Source organism: Rana temporaria, chromosome 8 (assembly GCF_905171775.1).
Source record: "Rana temporaria chromosome 8, aRanTem1.1, whole genome shotgun sequence".
Lineage (NCBI taxonomy): Eukaryota > Metazoa > Chordata > Amphibia > Anura > Ranidae > Rana > Rana temporaria.
In genome coordinates, this window is record NC_053496.1 from 6,480,608 (window position 1) to 6,502,588 (window position 21,981).

The window sequence follows — 21,981 nt, forward strand, 5'->3', positions numbered from 1 at the left end:
TAACACACAGCTGAGTGAACTGCGAGCGCCCAGCATGGCACCCGCTGTTCACCTTTTTTGACGCCTATTAGAGCCTATGGCTCCAATCAGATATCATCCCAGATATCCCCCCAGCACTCTGATCCCTCTACACCCCAGATATCCCCCCAGCACTCTGACCCCTCTACACCCCAGATATCCCCCCCAGCACTCTGACCCCTCTACACCCCAGATATCCCCCCAGCACTCTGACCCCTCTACACCCCAGATATCCCCCCAGCACTCTGACCCCTCTACTCCCCAGATATCCCCCCAGCACTCTGATCCCTCTACACCCCAGATATCCCCCCAGCACTCTGACCCCTCTACACCCCAGATATCCCCCCAGCACTCTGACCCCTCTACACCCCAGATATCCCCCCAGCACTCTGACCCCTCTACACCCCAGATATCCCCCCAGCACTCTGACCTCTCTACACCCCAGATATCCCCCCAGCACTCTGACCCCTCTACACCCCAGATATCCCCCAGCACTCTGACCCCTCTACATCTCAGATATCCCCCCAGCACTCTGACCCCTCTACACCCCAGATATCCCCCCAGCACTCTGACCCCTCTACATCCCAGATATCCCCCCCAGCACTCTGACCCCTCTACACCCCAGATATTCCCCCAGCACTCTGACCCCTCTACATCCCAGATATCCCCCAAGCACTCTGACCTCTCTACACCCCAGATATCCCCCCAGCACTCTGACCCCTCTACACCCCAGATATCCCCCAGCACTCTGACCCCTCTACATCTCAGATATCCCCCCAGCACTCTGACCCCTCTATACCCCAGATATTCCCCCAGCACTCTGACCCCTCTACATCCCAGATACCCTCCAGTACTCTGACCCCTCTACACCCCAGATATCCCCCCAGCACTCTGACCCCTCTACACCCCAGATATCCCCCCCAGCACTCTGACCCCTCTACACCCCAGATATCCCCCCAACACTCTGACCCCTCTACACCCCAGATATCCCCCCAGCACTCTGACCCCTCTACACCCCAGATATTCCCCCAGCACTCTGACCCCTCTACACCCCAGATATCCCCCCAACACTCTGACCCCTCTATACCCCAGATATTCCCCCAGCACTCTGACCCATCTACACCCCAGATATCCCCCCAGCACTCTGACCCCTCTACACCCCAGATATCCCCCCAGCACTCTGACCCCTCTACACCCCAGATATCCCCCCAGCACTCTGACCCCCCTACACCCCAGATATCCCCCCAGCACTCTGACCCCTCTACACCCCAGATATCCCCCCAGCACTCTGACCCATCTACACCCCAGATATCCCCCCAGCACTCTGACCCCTCTACACCCCAGATATCCCCCCCAGCACTCTGACCCCTCTACACCCCAGATATCCCCCCAGAACTCTGACCCCTCTACACCCCTGATATCCCCCCAGCACTCTGACCCCTCTACACCCCAGATATCCCCCCCAGCACTCTGACCCCTCTACACCCCAGATATTCCCCCAGCACTCTGACCCCTCTACACCCCAGATATCCCCCCAGCACTGTGACCCCTCTACACCCCAGATATCCCCCCAGCACTCTGACCCCTCTACACCCCAGATATCCCCCCCAGAACTCTGACCCCTCTACACCCCAGATATCCCCCCAGCACTCTGACCCCTCTACACCCCAGATATCCCCCCAGCACTCTGACCCCTCTACACCCCAGATATCCCCCCCAGCACTCTGACCCCTCTACACCCCAGATATCCCCCCCAGCACTCTGACCCCTCTACACCCCAGATATCCCCCCAGCACTCTGACCCCTCTACACCCCAGATATCCCCCAGCACTCTGACCCCTCTACACCCCAGATATCCTCCCAGCACTCTGACCCCTCTACACCCCTGATATCCCCCCAGAACTCTGACCCCTCTACACCCCAGATATCCCCCCAGAACTCTGACCCCTCTACACCCCAGATATCCCCCCAGAACTCTGACCCCTCTACACCCCAGATATCCCCCCAGCACTCTGACCCCTCTACACCCCAGATATCCCCCCAGCACTCTGACCCCTCTACACCCCAGATATCCCCCCCAGCACTCTGACCCCTCTACATCCCAGATATCCCCCCAGCACTCTGACCCCTCTACACCCCAGATATCCCCCCAACACTCTGACCCCTCTACACCCCAGTATCCCCCCAGCACTCTGACCCCTCTACACCCCAGATATCCCCCCAGCACTCTGACCCCTCTACACCCCAGATATCCCCCCCAGCACTCTGACCCCTCTACACCCCAGATATTCCCCAGCACTCTGACCCCTCTACACCCCAGATATCCCCCCAGCACTCTGACCCCTCTACACCCCAGATATCCCCCCAGCACTCTGACCCCTCTATTCCCCAGATATCCCCCCAGCACTCTGACCCCTCTACATCCCAGATATCCCCCCAGCACTCTGACCTCTCTACACCCCAGATATCCCCCCAGCACTCTGACCGCTGTACACCCCAGATATCCCCCAGCACTCTGACCGCTGTACACCCCAGATATCCCCCCAGCACTCTGACCCCGCCTCTACACCCCAGATATCCCCCCCAGCACTCTGACCCCTCTACACCCCAGATATCCCCCAGCACTCTGACCCCTGACCCTAGATATTCCCCCCAGCACTTTGACCCCTCTACACCCCAGATATCCCCCCAGCACTCTGACCCTCTACATCCCAGATATCCCCCCAGCACTCGGACCCCTCTACACCCCAGATATACCCCCAGCACTCTGACCCCTCTACACCCCAGATATCCCCCCAGCACTCTGACCCCTCTACACCCCAGATATCCCCCCAGCACTCCGACCCCTCTACACCCCAGATATCCCCCCAGCACTCTGACCCCTCTACACCCCAGATATCCCCCCAGAACTCTGACCTCTCTACACCCCAGATATCCCCCCAGCACTCTCACACTTCTACACCCCAGATATTCCCCCAGCACTCTGACCCCTCTACACCCCAGATATCCCCCCAGCACTCTCACCCCCTCTACACCCCAGATATCCCCCCAGCACTCTCACCTCTCTACACCCCAGAAATCTCCCCAGCACTCTCACCTCTCTACACCCCAGATATCCCCCCAGCACTCTCACCCCTCTACACCCCAGATATTCCCCCAGCACTCTGACCCCTCTACACCCCAGATATCCCCCCATCACTCTGACCCCTCTACACCCCAGATATCCCCCCAGCACTCTGACCCCTCTACACCCCAGATATCCCCCCAGCACTCTGACCCCTCTACACCCCAGATATCTCCCCAGCACTCTGACCCCTCTACACCCCAGATATCCCCCCAGAACTCTGACCCCTCTACACCCCAGATATCCCCCCAGCACTCTGACCCCTCTACACCCCAGATATCCCCCCCAGCACTCTGACCCCTCTACACCCCAGATATCCCCCCAGCACTCTGACCCCTCTACATCCCAGATATCCCCCCAGCACTCTGACCCCTCTACACCCCAGATATCCCCCCAGCACTCTGACCCCTCTACACCCCAGATATCCCCCCAGCACTCTGACCCCTCTATTCCCCAGATATCCCCCCAGCACTCTGACCCCTCTACATCCCAGATATCCCCCCAGCACTCTGACCTCTCTACACCCCAGATATCCCCCCAGCACTCTGACCGCTGTACACCCCAGATATCCCCCAGCACTCTGACCGCTGTACACCCCAGATATCCCCCCAGCACTCTGAACCCGCCTCTACACCCCAGATATCCCCCCCAGCACTCTGACCCCTCTACACCCCAGATATCCCCCAGCACTCTGACCCCTGCCTGACCCCAGATATCCCCCCAGCACTCTGACCCTCTACATCCCAGATATCCCCCCAGCACTCGGACCCCTCTACACCCCAGATATACCCCCAGCACTCTGACCCCTCTACACCCCAGATATCCCCCCAGCACTCCGACCCCTCTACACCCCAGATATCCCCCCAGCACTCTGACCCCTCTACACCCCAGATATCCCCCCAGAACTCTGACCTCTCTACACCCCAGATATCCCCCCAGCACTCTCACACTTCTACACCCCAGATATTCCCCCAGCACTCTGACCCCTCTACACCCCAGATATCCCCCCAGCACTCTCACCCCTCTACACCCCAGATATCCCCCCAGCACTCTCACCTCTCTACACCCCAGAAATCTCCCCAGCACTCTCACCTCTCTACACCCCAGATATCCCCCCAGCACTCTCACCCCTCTACACCCCAGATATTCCCCCAGCACTCTGACCCCTCTACACCCCAGATATCCCCCCATCACTCTGACCCCTCTACACCCCAGATATCCCCCCAGCACTCTGACCCCTCTACACCCCAGATATCCCCCCAGCACTCTGACCCCTCTACACCCCAGATATCTCCCCAGCACTCTGACCCCTCTACACCCCAGATATCCCCCCAGAACTCTGACCCCTCTACACCCCAGATATCCCCCCAGCACTCTGACCCCTCTACACCCCAGATATCCCCCCCAGCACTCTGACCCCTCTACACCCCAGATATCCCCCCAGCACTCTGACCCCTCTACATCCCAGATATCCCCCCAGCACTCTGACCCCTCTACACCCCAGATATCCCCCCAGCACTCTGACCCCTCTACACCCCAGATATCCCCCCAGCACTCTGACCCCTCTATTCCCCAGATATCCCCCCAGCACTCTGACCCCTCTACATCCCAGATATCCCCCCAGCACTCTGACCTCTCTACACCCCAGATATCCCCCCAGCACTCTGACCGCTGTACACCCCAGATATCCCCCAGCACTCTGACCGCTGTACACCCCAGATATCCCCCCAGCACTCTGAACCCGCCTCTACACCCCAGATATCCCCCCCAGCACTCTGACCCCTCTACACCCCAGATATCCCCCCAGCACTCTGACCCCTCTACACCCCAGATATCCCCCCAGCACTCCGTCCCCTCTACACCCCAGATATCCCCCCAGCACTCTGACCCCTCTACACCCCAGATATCCCCCCAGAACTCTGACCTCTCTACACCCCAGATATCCCCCCAGCACTCTCACACCTCTACACCCCAGATATACCCCCAGCACTCTGACCCCTCTACACCCCAGATATCCCCCCAGCACTCTCACCCCTCTACACCCCAGATATCCCCCCAGCACTCTGACCCCTCTACACCCCAGAAATCTCCCCAGCACTCTGACCCCTCTACACCCCAGATATCCCCCCGGCACTCTGACCCCTCTACACCCCATATATCTCCCCAGCACTCTGACCCCTCTACACCCCAGATATCCCCCCCAGCACTCTGACCCCTCTACACCCCAGATATCCCCCCAGCACTCTCACCTCTCTACACCCCAGAAATCTCCCCAGCACTCTCACCTCTCTACACCCCAGATATCCCCCCAGCACTCTCACCCCTCTACACCCCAGATATTCCCCCAGCACTCTGACCCCTCTACACCCCAGATATCCCCCCAGCACTCTGACCCCTCTACACCCCAGATATCCCCCCAGCACTCTGACCCCTCTACACCCCAGATATTCCCCCAGCACTGTAACCATATACCATAAGATACCCCTGGTTGATGGACTCTTGCAGCACTGGGGTGCTGGGAACACAAAGTGGGGAAATACCAGACACATTGGAGGCATATTAGACATTTCCCTAAATATTGGGGTGCTACAAAGCGCCCCTTCCTCTGCCAGTTATGCTTTTACATTCACTCTTCATGCATGACAGTAACAGTGATGTATATCTGACTTCTAACTTCTCCCCGAACTCCTCTTCTCCTCGAAGTCCCTCATCATTTATCCTGTCAGCACTGAAAGGCGTGTGAATTAGGGACATCAATACAAAATGCATTATGCTTCCCAGAAATGACAGCCGGCATATTCTTTATAATAAAGGATTGGGTTCAGGTCCACACCGTGAAATTGTTTATTGAACAATGTCCAGCTCCCCCCCCCCCCCCCCTTATAATCCATGCAAAGTAACCCTTTGTAGCCCCCCGTTCCTTCAGAAAAACCCTTTTTTTTTAGGTTTTTAGAAGCAATTAACGTGGACCTTTATTACAGGTACAACTCTTACAGTAAAGAATCCTTTCAGCAACTGGAGATTAACCCCTTGGCGCTGGTGCCTCCCGGGCCTCTAACGGGTTTCAGACGCCAGGAGGCGGGGCAGACCCAACCAGGACAGGGGCTTTTGGAGGGGACTGCAGGGTAGCCTCTTGCCTACTGACTATGGGCACTGGCATTCGAGGGAGCTACAAGCATTCAGGGAGATGTCCTGTCAGTGGCGGTGCGTCCATAAAGGGAACAGCAGCGCCGCCCCCTCTCTCCTGCCACCTGTCTATCACCAATAGATAGATTCGCGCATTGCATGAATCTATCTATTGTCACCGCTGCCGCCTCCCATTTGTTGGGCGCCGGGCATCTGAATTACAGCGGCGTTTTTTTTTTTTTTTTGGAAGAGCCTGATTAGAGCCATGGACCCAGATTCACAAAGGAGTTACGACGGCGTATCTCCAGATACGCCGTCGTAACTCTGAGTGTGAGGCGTCGCATCTCTGCGCCCGATTCATAGAATCAGATATGCCTCACTGTTGCCTAGATACGAGCGGCGTAAGTCTCCTACGCCGCCGTATCTTGGAGTGCATATTTACGCTGGCCGTTAGAAGCGCTTCCGTAGATTTACGTGTAGAATATGCAAATGAGCTAGATACGCCGATTCAGAAACGTACGTGCGCCCGGCGCATTGATTTACGTAGTTTACGTAAGGCTTTTTCCGGCGTAAAGTTACCCCTGCTCTATGAGGCGTAGCCAATGTTAAGTATGGACGTCGGGACAGCGTCAAATTTTGCGTCGTTTACGTCGTGTGCGTAAGTCGTACGCGAATAGGGCTGTGCGTAAGTTACGTTCACGTCTAAAGCATTGACTATTTGCGGCGTAATTTGGAGCATGCGCACTGGGATACTTTCACGGACGGCGCATGCACCGTTCGTTAGGAGCGTCAATTACGTGGGGTCACGATTAATTAGCATACAACACGCCCCCTACCAGCCTACTTTGAATTACGCGCGCTTACGCCGGCCCATTTACGCTACGCCGCCATAACTTAGGATGCAAGTGCTTTGTGAATACTGCACTTGCCTCTCTAAGTTGCGGCGGCGTAGCGTAAATAAGATACGCTACGCCCACACAAAGTTACGCCGCCCTACGTGAATCTGGGCCATGGGCTCTAACAGGCTTCCCAATTGGTAAACAGCGGGCGCCATGCTGTGCGTTTACCGTTTACTGGTGTGTTAGGGAAGTGAATAAATCGCTTTCCTAACACTGACCCGCCTATCCTCCGACAATCAGGTGCTCGGGTCTGGTTACCTGTCACCCGATCGGCTGAAGCGACAGGCGCTGTGATTGGACGCCTATCAGGCGTCCAATCATAGCAGAGGACGGGAAGAGGAGGGGAGAAGACATCGAGGACTCAGAGCGTGGAGGACAGCGCCAAGACAGGTAAGTGTCGGGCAGGGGATGCACACTGGGGCAGCATTTGATGGGCACAATGGCTGCAATTGATGGGGTACACTGGTGGCAATTGATGGGGCACACTGGCGGAAATTGATGGGGCACACTGGCGGAAATTGATGGGGCACACTGGCAGCAATTGATGGGCACACTGGCGGCAATTGATGGGGCACAGGGGCAGCAATTGATGGGCACACTGGCGGCAATTGATGGGCACACTGGCGGCAATTGATAGGCACACTGGCAGCAACTGATGGGGCACAGTGGAGGCAATTGATGGGGCACAGTGGCAGCAATTGATGGGCACACTGGCAACAACTGATGGGGCACAGTGGCGGCAATTGATGGGCACACTGGCAGCAATTGATGGGTACAGTAGCTGCGTTTGATGGCACAGTGGCGCTAAATTATGGGTACAGTGCCTGCGTTTGATGGGCACAGTGGCTGCAATTGATGGGCACAATGGCTGCAATTGATGGGGTACACTGGTGGCAATTTATGGGGCACACTGGCGGAAATTGATGGGGCACACTGGTGGAAATTGATGGGGCACACTGGCAGCAATTGATGGGCACACTGGCGGCAATTGATGGGGCACAGGGGCAGCAATTGATGGGCACACTGGCGGCAATTGATGGGGCACAGGGGCAGCAATTGATGGGGCACAGTGGCGGCAATTGATGGCCACACTGGCAGCAATTGATGGGCACACTGGCGGCAATTGATGGGGCACAGGGGCAGCAATTGATGGGGCACAATGGCGGCAATTGATGGGCACACTGGCAGCAACTGATGGGGCACACTGGCAGTAATTGATGGACACACTGGCAGCAATTGATGGGCACACTGGCAGCAATTTATGTTTTTTTTTTATGTTTGTTCGCGCCCCCAAAAATTTTGAGCACCAGCCGCCGCCGTGTCCTGTTATATGAGGCAAGATGACGTGTTATTACCATAATAAACAGTCAAGGAAGCCATGATGAACTCTGCCAACTTCAGACTCAGTGGGAAGATAGATGTGGAAAGAAAGCTGGTTAATGAGATGTGTTGCTGGACTGTCTAGGGTGGTCACTCCCTGACTAATCAAGGCTTGTCTAGGGGGCCTAGCCGTTGATTAGATTACTGGGTAATTAGTTAGCTGTTGATTGGATTGCTGTTTGAATGGATTAGATCACTGTTAGCTGCTAGCTATCCATTAGATGTACTGTTAGCTGTACTGATTGTATTACTGTTTACAGTTTGCATTGTTTAGCATAACGTGATCAGGCTCTTATCTGATTTTGTATGGTATAAATTCTGTGTGAGTTTCCAATAAAGAGTTCCAGTTTGCACCCAAGCTAACGCCTTCTTAGTTCTTGGGTGCAATTCTAGGCTTTAATACCTGGTTCATGGTTCCAGAGTGGAGGAAGCTGTATCTTGGCGGAGGCACCCAGGTGAGGGTGCCAGGCAATCCGTCACACGTGCCACTGTGTAGGAGCTTTCCAGTTAGGCATGTCCGATTCGTTTTGTTCCAAAATAGTTATTTTTAATGTATTTCGACAAATTTTGTTAATTCGGAAATATCCGAATTAACGAAAACCCATTTAACACATTTTTCAGAATATTCATAAAATCGAAAATCCGGAAATTCAGATATTCGAAATTCGGAAATCCGAGAGGGGCTTTTTTCCCCTCTCTCTCTTTTCACCTGGCGATCTGGCCAGTAACACACCTCCTGTATTAGAGCGCCCCCCTGCTCTGGAGGAAGGAGAACCGGAGGCACAGCAGACAGCAGCATTGTCAGTCTAGGGGGAGGGGGGTGTTAGATGGACTAGAAGATTTAGATACACTAACAAACTGAAACCAAACGCTAGCTCACACTTTATAATCAGTTACAGCAGTTACCGTATTTATCGGCGTATACCGCGCACTTTTTGGCCCTGAAAATCAGGGCAAAATCGTGGGTGCGCGATATACGCCGATACCCGCTTTCCTGCGCCGAGTTTGAATACTGCGCCGACATTTACCGAGCGCAGTACACTCGTGTATAGTCGGGCAGTCTCGGCTCCTCTCGCGCTGACGTCCTGGACGAGTGTACTGCGCTCTGTATATGTTGGCGCAGTATTCAAACTCGGCGCGGGAAACGAGCGGGGAGGACGCGAGGATGCCGCAGAAGGACGCCGGACCCGACGAGGCCGCCGATGGCTGCCGCGCAAGACACCAAAACTGTAAGTACAAAAAATATTTTTTCCACAGGAATTCGGGCAACTTTAGGGGTGCGCGCTATACGCGGGAGCGCGCTATACCCCAATAAATACGGTATTTTTCCATTTGGAATAAACATTTTGACATAAATAAAAGCTGATCATAGTAAGGCCCCCCCCTGTCAGTGTTGAATGGTTTGTCTCATCTCTGTAACTTGATACATTATGCTGGAGAGATGTAGTAGGGTGGTCGTCCTTCATGTTCCCCGCCTCGTTGGGCCCCAAGCAAGGGTCACATGAGAGGCCTGCCTCGGGTGTTTTTTTTTTTTTTTGGCTACGCTAGTCATTTCTAACATCCCTAGTCCCTAACTGAGGTTTGTGGCTGCCCCAGCATACCTGCATAGGAAAAGAGTCTATATCTGGCTGAGTACATGATGGCGCTATACAGGATTGGCATCTTAAGGGTAGACTGCAGGCCCCAGCAGTCCCCATGGGTAACAGGAACTTCAACCTCGGCATGGCACTGGAAATCTTGACTCCGATAAAATAACGCTTGGCGGTCTTTGAGGGCAACAACACACAACCTGGTCACTGCGACAACTTTTTCTTAAAATTAGGCCTCCAGCCACAAAACACACTGGGAGACAATCCTCATCACCCGCACTGACCCCCATTTACATATTCCGAGTTAAACCCCTAGTTAACCGGAATGTACCCGAGAACCCCATACCCCCCCGATGGGTCCCGACCATTCTATAATCCAGAATTTTCCTCCTCCTCCAAAGACCCACCACTGCCAGGCTGCCATGACAGCTGCGTTGGAAAACCACAAACCATAGGGAGGGCGGGTGGGAAACGTCTTCTTCTTGGTACAGCACGCAACTGGCCCCTTGCCATTCCCCCCTCCCCCTAAACTTCCCAGACCACAATCCCCTGCCCTTAGGAGACCTAACTGCCCTACCATTTTTTACCCTTACCCAGCTGTCCTACTATCCATCCTGTCATACTGTCCCTACGCACATATTTCTTCTTTTTCCTTTGCTCCGGAGCGCCCCGTATCTCAAGCTGAAATCATGCCAGACAAGTATTATTTGTTTTTAGGTTGGTTATTACAGGGTTCGACAAAATCTAGGTGCTCGGTTGCAATTGTGACTAGAATTAGCGACCTGGCGCTTGGGGAAGGAAGCTTAGGCCTGCAGAAGGCCGCAAAGCCGCGACCTCAATTACCTGTGTCTCCGTGCCTCATCCTGTGTCTCCGTGCACCTCCCCCCAATTTTTTTTTAGATTGTGAAAGATAATGTTACGCCGAGTAAATTGATACCCAACATGTCACGCTTCAAAATTGCGTCCGCTCGTGGAATGGCGACAAACTTTTACCCTTTAAAATCTCCATAGGCGACGTTTTAAAAAATGCTACAGGTTGCATTTTTTGAGTTACAGAGGAGGTCTAGGGCTAGAATTATCGCTCTCGCTCTAACGATCGCGGCGATACCTCACATGTGTGGTTTGAACACCGTTTACATATTCGGGCACTACTCACGTATGCGTTCGCTTCTGCGCGCAAGTTCGGCGGGACGGGGCGCGTTTTCTGGCTCTTAACTTTTTTAGCTGGCTCCTAGATTCCAAGCAAATTTGTCAAACTCTGGGTCATTATGTTTAAAAATTCCCTTTTAAGTCCTTTTTGGAACGTGTTACATTTATTTCCCCCGGAATTCTTTGTTCTTTTATTGTAGTTTGCCCGGATTTATTTCTTTATTTCCAGAATATAAATAACCGCCATCAATACAGCCGACCGAGTTAATTCAGCAGAAAGCGTCTCGGCTGAAACTTTGTAGGCGTTATGCAGATCGGAGTTTATTAGCTTATATTTTATTTATATAAAAAAAGAAAAAAAAAAACATCTCACACAGCGTCCCCGCATAAATCGCAGCGTTGTGAATCAGCAATATTATCTCAAATCAGCAAAGGAGGTTTAAGAATTAAGATTTAAATTAGATTCAACTGAAAAACATATGATAATTGTATATTCAGAAAGCGATTGTCTGACAACAAGACATCAGGCTGAAAGTACTGTGCTTAGCAGTGGTGGCTGGTGATCAAAATTTCTGGTCGGGGCGCAAACAAACTAAAAAATTCTGGGGAAAAAAACATCAATTGCAACCACTGTGCCCATCAAACCCTCCCACTGTGCTCCAAGTGCTGCCACTGTGCCCCAAATGTTACCACTGTCCCCCAAATGTTGCCACGGTGCCTCAAATGTTTCCACTGTGCCCCAAGTGCTGCAACTGTGCCCCAAATGTTGCCACTGTGCCCCAAGTGTTGCCACTGTGCCCCAAGTGCTGCCACTGTGCCCCAAGTTTTGCCACTGTGCCCCATGTGCTGCCACTGTGCCCCATGTGCTGCCACTGTGCCCTAAATGTTGCCACTGTGCCCTAAATGTTGCCACTGTGCCCAAAATGTTGCCACTGTGCCCCATGTGCTGCCACTGTGCCCCAAGTTTTTCCACTGTGCCCCAAATGTTCCCACTGTTCCCCTATGTGCTGCCACTGTGCCCCAAGTTTTGCCACTGTGCCCCAAATATTTTCACTTTGCCCCTAATGTTGCCACTGTGCCCCATGTTCTGCCACTGTGCCCCAAATGTTGCCACTGTGCCCCAAAGGTTGCTACTGTGCCCCATGTGCTGCCACTGTGCCCCAAGTTCTGCCACTGTGCCCCAAGTTTTGCCACTGTGCCCCAAATATTGCCACTGTGCCCCAAATGTTGCCACTGTGCCCAAGTGCTGCCACTGTGCCCCAAGTTTTGCCACTGTGACCCAAGTTTTTCCACTGTGCCCCAAGTTTTTCCACTGTGCCCCAAGTTTTTCCACTGTGCCCCATGTGCTACCACTGTGCTCCAAATGCTGCCACTGTGCCCCAAGTTTTGCCACTGTGCCCCAAATATTTTCACTTTGTCCCTAATGTTGCCACTGTGCCCCATGTTCTGCCACTGTGGCCCAAATGTTGCCACTGTGCCCCAAAGGTTGCTACTGTGCCCCATGTGCTGCCACTGTGCCCCAAGTTCTGCCACTGTGCCCCAAGTTTTGCCACTGTGAACCAAATATTGCCACTGTGCCCCAAATGTTGCCACTTCTCCATGACCAGTAATATGGAGTTGTCCTTCTCTATCGCCATTAATATGGAGTTGTCCTTCTCCGTGGCCATTAATATGGAGTTGTCCTTCTCCATGGCCAGTAATATGGAGTTGTCCTTCTCTATGGCCAGTAATATGAAGTTGTCCTTCTCCGTGGCCAGTAATATGGAGTTGTCCTTTCCTTGGCCATTAATATGGAGTTGTCCTTCTCCATGACCATTAATATGGAGTTGTCCTTCTCCATGGCCAGTAATATGGAGTTGTCCTTCTCCATGGCCAGTAATATGGAGTTGTCCTTCTCCATGGCCAGTAATATGGAGTTGTCCTTCTCCATGGCCAGTAATATGGAGTTGTCCTTCTCCATGGCCAGTAATATGGAGTTGTCCTTCTCCATGGCCAGTAATATGGAGTTGTCCTTCTCCATGGCCAGTAATATGGAGTTGTCCTTCTCCATGGCCAGTAATATGGAGTTGTCCTTTCCGTGGCTATTAATATGGAGTTATCCCAATTTGTGTCTGTGACGAACCCTCGTCCTCAAACCGGACTATGTCCATCATCAATGCTTCCTCTGTCCAGAACCAGCACTATCCAAGACTCTTTAGCCCACCCAGTCACCAGCTGCAACACAATGTAGAGTGGCAAACAACAAACTGATTTATTATCACACATGGACACAGATAAATAACTCAGAGACTCCCCCCACCCTTGGAAACCGGACGAGTTAAACTATCCAATGACAATGGACACAAAGGTCAGGTGTGTTCAAACTTCTCATCAGTAAAAAGTCTTATCAGTAGGGGTGCTGCTGGAGGAATCCCCCCTGAGCTCACAAAGAGCACCGTTCCCCCAAATGCCAGGGCCCATGATCGGTAGGCAAGAGGCAAGCATGCAGTCCCCTCCAAAAGCCTCTGTCCCCGCTAGGTCTGTCTCAATGTGTAAAACCTCTGTAATAGATGATCTGAAGATAGAGAGCCCTGAGCACACGGGGCGAGGGCAGGGCAGGGCAAGGGGTTGCCAGTTGATCACATCAGGTTAGAGTTCAGGGGGCAGACTGACAGAATTCAGGTCAAGGACGTGTTCAGGAATCTGAAATCAATCAACACAGAGGTCTCTTACAAATACAGAGTCTACGCGTTTCGGTAAGTCTTGGCCTCTGGGGGGGGGGGGGCTGTATTAGGCACATTGATTATTCCGGCCTGCACACACAATTTCTGTTCATTCTTCCTGTCCCGGTTTCTGTAGAAGTTCCTACTTGCTTGGCCCATCTTGTATGAAAAAAACAATGGGCCAGATTCTCAGTGGAGATACGACGGCGTATCTCCAGATACGCCGTCGTATCTCTGAGTTGCGCCGTCGTATCTATGCGCCTGATTCATAGAATCAGTTACGCATAGATTTCCCTTAGAAACCGACAGGCGTAAGTCTCTTACGCCGTCGGATCGTAACTGCATATTTACGCTGGCCGCTAGGGGCGTGTACGCTGATTTACGCGTCGAAATATGTAAATCAGCTAGATACGCGAATTCACGAACGTACGCCCGGCCGACGCAGTACAGTTACGCCGTTTACGTTAGGCTTTTCCCGGCGTATAGTTACCCCTGCTATATGGTGGCGTAAGTGCGGCGTACCAATGTTAAGTATGGCCGTCGTTCCCGCGTCGAAATTTGAAAAAGTTACGTCGTTTGCGTAAGTCGTCCGTGAATGGGGCTGGACGTCATTTACGTTCACGTCAAAACCAATGACGTCCTTGCGGCGTATTAGGAGCAATGCACACTGGGAAATTCCACGGACGGCGCATGCGCCGTTTGGGAAAAAACGTCAATCACGTCGGGTCACAGAACATTAACATAAAACACGCCCCCCTGTCCCACATTTGAATTAGGCGGGCTTACGCTGGCCGATTTACGCTACGCCGCCGCAACTTACCGAGCAAGTGCTTTGAGAATACGGCACTTGCCCGTCTAAGTTGCGGAGGCGTAATGTAAATCGGATACGTTACGCCGCCGCAAAGATACGCGGATCTACGTGAATCTACCCCAATATGTTTGGTTCCAAATTATTTTTTTTCCGAATAGGTGTGTCAGGAAAAAATTTGTCAGTATACAGGACAGTGCATCGGGACGAATATCTCCAAATGTCTCTAAATTTTATTTATATCATTTTTTTCATACAAATAGGGTTTTCTTTTGGTGGTATTTAATCACCACTGAGGTGTTTTTTTTTTTTTTTTTGCTTGGTTTTAAAATTAGGCAAAACAAATAATCTTTCTTCGTGAATTTAGGTCAACGTGTATTCTGCTCTGCGCGGAGTCCGGAGGGCAAAGTCAGCTTCCTGTATTGTCGTTTTTCTCCTCTCTGGGTCGTTCAGAATGACCCCCCAGGATAGCAAAGGTCCTATGCCATAGGATGTTGGCATTTCATTGTCTGGGTGGAATTCTTGATTAATGACACGGTGAAAGTCTTTTTATGGTTTTCTTTTTTTTTTTGGAAAAATATACTCTTGGGAGAGAGGTTAGAAAATGGCTTATTCTGATTGTCAGCTCTGCTGTCCATTGTCTGTGTAGCACATTTTGCAACCTGTGAGAGAGAGAGAGGGGGAGAGGGCAGAGAGAGAGAGAGAGAGTGAGAGGGGGCAGGAAGAGAGATAGGGAAGATAGGGGGAGAGAGAGGGGGCAGGAATAGAGAGAAAGGGGGCAGGGAGAGAGACTGAGAGGGGGAGACAGAGAAGAGAGATAGAAGGAGCAGAGAAAGAGAGGGGTGGCAGGGAGAGAGAGAGGGAGCAGGGAAAGAGAGAGGGGGCAGAGAGAGGGAGAGCAGGAAAAGAGAGAAGGCGCAGGGAGGGAGAGAGAGAGAGGGAGCAGGGAAAGAGAGAGGGGGCAGGGAGAGAGAGAGAGGGAGAGCAGGGAACGAGAGAGGGGCTGGGAGAGAGAGATGGAGAGAAAGAGAGGGCAGAGAGAGAGGGGCAGGGGGAGACAGAGGTGGTTGGCAAGCGCTAGTCAAGTCTGTTTTCAGAAATGTTGGATACAGTGGCGTCACTAGGAACGATGTCACCCGGTGCTGTAAAACATGGTGTCAAACCCCCCCCCCCCCCCCCACAATAATTCGTGCAAACCTGCGGGAGAGAGAGGAGAGAGCAGGGAGCGGCGAGAGAGAAAGAGAGGGGACAGGGAGAAAGAGATTGTGGGCAGGGAGAGAGAGAGGGGGGCAGGAAGAGAAAGAGAAAGGGCAGGGAGGAGCAAGAGAGAGAGGGGAGAGGGAGGGGTCAGGGAGAGAGAGAGGGGTTAGGGAGAGAGAGAGGGTTGGGAAGGGAGAGAGAGGGAGAGGGTACAGGAAGAGAAAGAGGGAGAGAGAGGGGACAGGGAGCAAGAGAGAGCAGACAGGGAGAGAGATGGGGGAGAGAGCGAGGGGCAAGGGGAGAGAGAGGGGTGAAGGGAGAGAGAGGGGAGGCAGGGGAGAGAGAGGGGAGCAGGTAGAGAGAGAGGGGGCAGGGAGAGAGAGGGGGGAGAGAGATGGTGAAGGGGGAGAGAGGGGGAGAGAGGGGGCAGGGGGAGAGAGGGGGCAGGGAGAGAGAGGGGGCAAGGAGAGAGAGTGGGGCAGGGAGAGAGTCAGGCAGGCAGAGAGAGTCAGGCAGGGAGAGAGATGGGGCAGGGAGAGAGATGGGGCAGAGAGAGAGGGGACAGGGAGAGAGAGGGGGCAGGGGGATAGAGAGGGGGAGACAGAGAAGAGGGCAGGGAGACAGAGGGGGAGACATAGAGAGAGGGGGGAAGGGAGAGAGAGGGGGAGAGTGAGAGGGGGAGAGAGAGGTTGGGAGACAGAGAGAGGGGGAGAGAGAGAGAGGGCAGGTAGAGAGAGAGGGGGGAGACAGAGAAGAGATAGAGGGGGGAGCAGGGAGAGAGAGGGGGAGACAGAGAGAGAGAGGGCAGGGAGAGAGAGAGGGGGGAGACAGAGAAGAGAGAGGGCAGGGAGAGAGAGAGGGGAGAGACAGAGAGAGAGAGGGCAGGGAGAGAGAGAGAAAGAGAGAGGGGGGGGAGACAGAGAAGAGAGAGGGCAGGGAGAGAGAGAGGGGAGAGGCAGAGAGAGAGAGGGCAGGGAGAGAGATAGGGGGGGGAGACAGATAGAGGGGAGGAGAGAGAGAGAGGGGAGCAGGGAGAGAGAGGGTGGGAGACAGAGAGAGTGGGGGAGAGAGAGAGAGGATTGGAGACAGAGAGAGGGGGAGAGAGAGGGGGGAGCAGGGAGAGAGAGGGGGAGACAGATAGAGGGGAGAGAGAGAGGGGAGCAGGGAGAGAGAGGGGGAGACAGATAGAGGGGAGAGAGAGAGGGGAGCAGGGAGAGAGAGGGTGGGAAACGGAGAGAGGGTGGGAGACAGAGAGAGGGGGAGAGAGAGAGAGGGTTGGGGGGAGAGAGGGGGGCAGGGAGAGAGAGGGGGAGACAGACACGAGAGAGAGAGGGTTGGAGACAGAGAGAGGGGGGAGAGAGGGGAGCAGGGAGAGAGGGGGGCACTTGAATATCTCTTTACTGATAATGAATTTGTAAAACAAGAAAACGTCTTATTCTGATTGTCAGCTCTGCGGTCCGTTGTCACATTGTGTAGAATGTAGGGTGCAGCAGGAATGATTCCATGGAGAACCTTCCATATACAGAACACACCGCCAGGAACGCGGGTTGCGGTAGAAGGAGGTGTCGGAGTGACAGTTATGATTCATTGTTTGGCTTATAGCGATTTCTAAATTGGACTTGTATTAAATATAAAGAGATTTCTGCATGAAAACAATGCCGATCACACAAATCTCCGCTTCTGTAATTTATTTACATGGCTGAGAATTGAAGTTATGACTCTTTTTCAGGCGACGGTGAGATATTGGTCTGGATTTCAACTCCAATGTCTTCTATCACTGATGAAATATAAGATGTGGATTTTGGGGGGGGGGGGGGGGGGGGAGTGTGGGAGATGAATGCGCTTATCAAGGACAGGTGGAAAAAAACGTTCCCCTCCGCAGCCGCTTTCAGTCGGCAGTCCCAGCATGCCCTACCGACACGGCAACCAATCAGCTTATACCAGATAAAGTAAATTAGTTGATTTGTGTGAAAGTCGTAGCGTCTAAAAATGATAGGAAATATAATGGTTTTTTTTTCTACTAGTAATGGCGGGGATCAGCGATTTATAATGGGACTGTGATAGTGCGGCGGACAATCTGACACTAACTGACACTTTGCGGGAGCTGGCTAACTGCCACTGACATCACCAGTGGCACTAATAATAAGTGCTAATACTCACTGTCACTGTACTAAGGACGCTCTCACTCTCTCATACTGGTCACTGGAAGTTCAACATGGCGCCTCATGGCAAAGAACTCTCTGAGGATCTGAAAAAAAGAATTGTTGCTCTACATAAAGATGGCCGAGGGTATAAGAAGATTGCCACGACCCTGAAACTGAGCTGCAGCACGGGGGCCGAGACCATAGAGCGGTATAACAGGACGGGTTCCCCTCAGAACAGGCCTCACCATGGTCCACCAAAGAAGTTGAGGTCACGTGCTCAGCGTCATATCCAGAGGTTGCCTTTGGGAAATAGACGTATGAGTGCTGCCAGCATTGCTGCAGAGGGTGAAGGGGTGGGGGGAGGGGGTCAGCCTGTCAGTGCTCAGACCATACGCCGCACACTGCATCAAATTGGTCTGCATGGCTGTCGTCCCAGAAGGAAGCCTCTTCTAAAGATGATGCACAGTTTGCTGCAGACAAGCAGACTAAGGACATGGAGGAGGTGTCCTGGAACAGGAGCTGGAGAAGCAGTCGGTGCGCACGGTCCTGGTAAATTCTTCCAGAGGGACCCAGGGCAGGAGAAGTTCGGTGAGTGAGGCACAGCGGGTATCTGGAAGAGGCAAGCCAGGGGAGCTGGGTGCAAGGCCAGAGGAGAGGCTGTGGTGTTCTGTGACGGGTCGATGTGGCCTGAGGGCACAGGATTTGCAAGTCGGGTTCGCTGGGATTAGTAGTCCACAGGGCCGCCATCAGGGGGGGGTACAGGCAGTACACCTGTAAGGGGCCCGGATGGCAACCCCCTTTAAAAAAACAAAAAACATTTTGATATATTTTTTTTTATTATTAAAGGGCCAATTTCTTTTTTTTTTTTTAGAGGTCCGGAGGTCCCCAGGGGCCCGGATGGCAACCCCCCTTTTTTTCAGTTATTTTTTATAAAAAAAAAAAAAAAATTCTAATATATTTTTATTTTATTTTGTATTAAAGGGACAATTTTTTTTTTTTTTAGGGGTACGGGGGGCCCAGAGATCCCCAGGGCCCCCGGATGACAACCCCCCCTTTTTTTTTATAAAAAACAATATTTTTTTATATTTTTTTTTAATTTATTATATATATATTATTAAAGGGCCCAGAGGTCCCCAGGCCCCCGGATGGCAACCCCCCCCTTTTTTTATAAAAAAAAATAATTTTTATTTATATTATTTATTTATATGCCCCATGTGGCAAACCCCCCCCCCCTTTTTTTTTTTTTGTTTATATATATTTTTTTTTATTAAAGGGCCCATAGGTCCCCGCCTTTTTTTTATATAAATGTTTATTTTCTTTTCTTTATATATATTTTATTTTTATTTTTTTATTAAAGGGCCCAGAGGTTTCTTTTCTTTATTATCATTATTATTAAAGGGCCCAAAGGTCCCAGATGGCAACCCCCCTTTTTTGTAATTTCTTTTTATAAAAAAAAAACAATAATTTGTAATATATATATATATTACAGGCCCCCGGATATATTACAGGTCCCCAGGGCCCCAGATGGCTAACCCACTTTTCTTATATATATTTTTCTCTACTTCTTCTTTTTTTGTAAAGGCTCCCCCCCGGTTCTCTGCTCCAGGGGGCCCATGCCTGAAGCTGTGTAAGGGGCCCAATAATTCCTGATGGCTGCCCTGGTAGTCCATCAACCGTTTATTTCTGCTATAGTAACTAGGCCGTCAAGAAGGGGTGCTGCAGGCCCCTGGCCTATCGGAATTCAGCAAGTTCAGCAACATCCAAGGGATTATTCTAGATACAGTGATTTCTAGTACAGTTCAAGACTATGGGGCGGAAAAACGAATGCCCCGTACACGCGATCGGATCTACCGTCAGAAAAACCTTGGATGGTTTTTCCAGACGGGATTCCGCTCAAGCTCGGCTTGCATACACACGGTCACACAAAAGTTCTCTGAACTTTTGACCGCCAAGAACGCGGGTGACGTACGACGTTACGACGAGCCGAGAAAATGAAGTTCAATGCTTCTGAGCGTGCGTCGAATTGTTTCTGAGCGTGCGTCGGAAATTTCGCACGTCGGAATCGCTATAGACGATCGGATTTTCCGATAGGAATTTTTTTCCGTGGGAATAGTTGAGAACCTGCTCTCAATCTTTTGTTGGCGGAAATTCCGACAGCAAAAGTCAGATAGAGCCTACACACACGGTCGGAATTTCTGTTCAAAAGCCCACATCGAACTTTTGCTGTCGGAATTTCCAATCGTGTGTACGGGGCATAAGGGCTAGCTTAGCCCTTATCATTTAGAGCAGTTGTTCTCAACCTTTCTTGTGCCGTGACCCCTTGATAAAATTTCCCAAGTTGTGGGGACCCCTAACAGTAAAATTATTTTTGTAGCGTGGGTTGTCAGCACCCAAGGCAAGACAAGTAATTTGCGCCCCTAACCCACAGATATTTAGCGCTCCCTGAGTCCCTTCCACTCACAGTATTAAAACCCCTCATGGTACTTTTTAGGATGTACCATTCTTACTCTTTGTTAGTGGCGTCACTAGGGTTGGTGTCACCCGGTGCGGTAAAACATGATGTCACCCCCCCTCTGTCTGGGCTGCCCAGCACCAAGCAGGCAGCGCACGGGCACGGGGTGCACCCCAAACCAGCCCCTGTAAATGATAATATAGGGCAGTATAGTGACAGGTTAGGGTAGTATAGAGTGGTATAGTGGCAGGTTGGTGTAGTGGGGTGGTATAGGACAGGTTAAGGTGTGTAGGGCATGTTGGGGTGATATAGGGTAGTTTGGGGTGGTATAGGGCAAGTTAGGGTTGCATAGGGCAGGTTGGGGTGGTATAGGGCAAGTTAGGGTGGTACAGGGAAGGTTGGGGTGGTATAGTGCAAGTTAGGGTGGCATAGGGCAAGTTGGGATGGCATGGGAACGTTTGGGGTGGTACAGGGCAAGTTAGGGTAGCATTGGGCAGGTTGGGGTGGTATAGGGCAAGTTATGGTGGCATAGGGCAGATTGGGGTGGTACAGGGCAAGTTAGGGTGGCACAGGGCAAGTTGGGGTGGCATGGGAAAGTTTGGGGTGGTACAGGGCAGGCTGGGGTGGTACAGGGCAGGCTGTGGTGGCACAGGGCAGGCTGGGTGGTACAGGGCAGGCTGGGGTGGTACAGGGCTGTTTGGGGGGTACAGGGCAGGCTGGGGTGGTTTAGGGCTGTTTGGGGTGGTACAGGGCAGGCTGGGATTGTACAGGGCAGGCTGGGGTGGTTTAGGGCTGTTTGGGGTGGTACAGGGCAGGCTGGGTGATACAGGGCAGGCTGGGGTGGTACAGGGCAGGCTGGGGTGGCACAGAGCAGGCTGGGGTGGTACAGGGCAGGCTGGGATTGCACAGGGCAGGCTGGCACCCCCCTAGCAACGCCTCTGCTCTTTGTTCTCCTTTCTTTCCCTTTTATCTCTTGCTATCCTAATTTCTTGTGTCCCCCCCATCCCTCTCTCTAGCGATCTTTCTTGTTCTTTCAGTGGGAATGCTGGGGAGAGTTCTGATCAACCAATTTAAGTGCTCTTGATCAAGGTCATCTGCTAAACTGAAAACTGTAGTGGGCACTTTTAAAGGTAACTCTAATCACAGGTAGTGTTGTTCACTGTGTCTCCAGCTTCACTGTGTCTCTGGTTTTCGTAATGTCTCGCAGCAGTGACACCTATGCCAAAATCAGGAGATAGGGTCTCCTCCAGCCCCTCCCACTTCACATTCCTCATCAGTCAGCTGACCTCTAGTCTCTGCCCCCAGGCCATGCCGTGAACTGAGTGGGCGGCTGCAGGCTCCAGGAACAGCCCAGCTGGGCGGCCACGAAAAGGCTGGGAGAGCAGTGCGG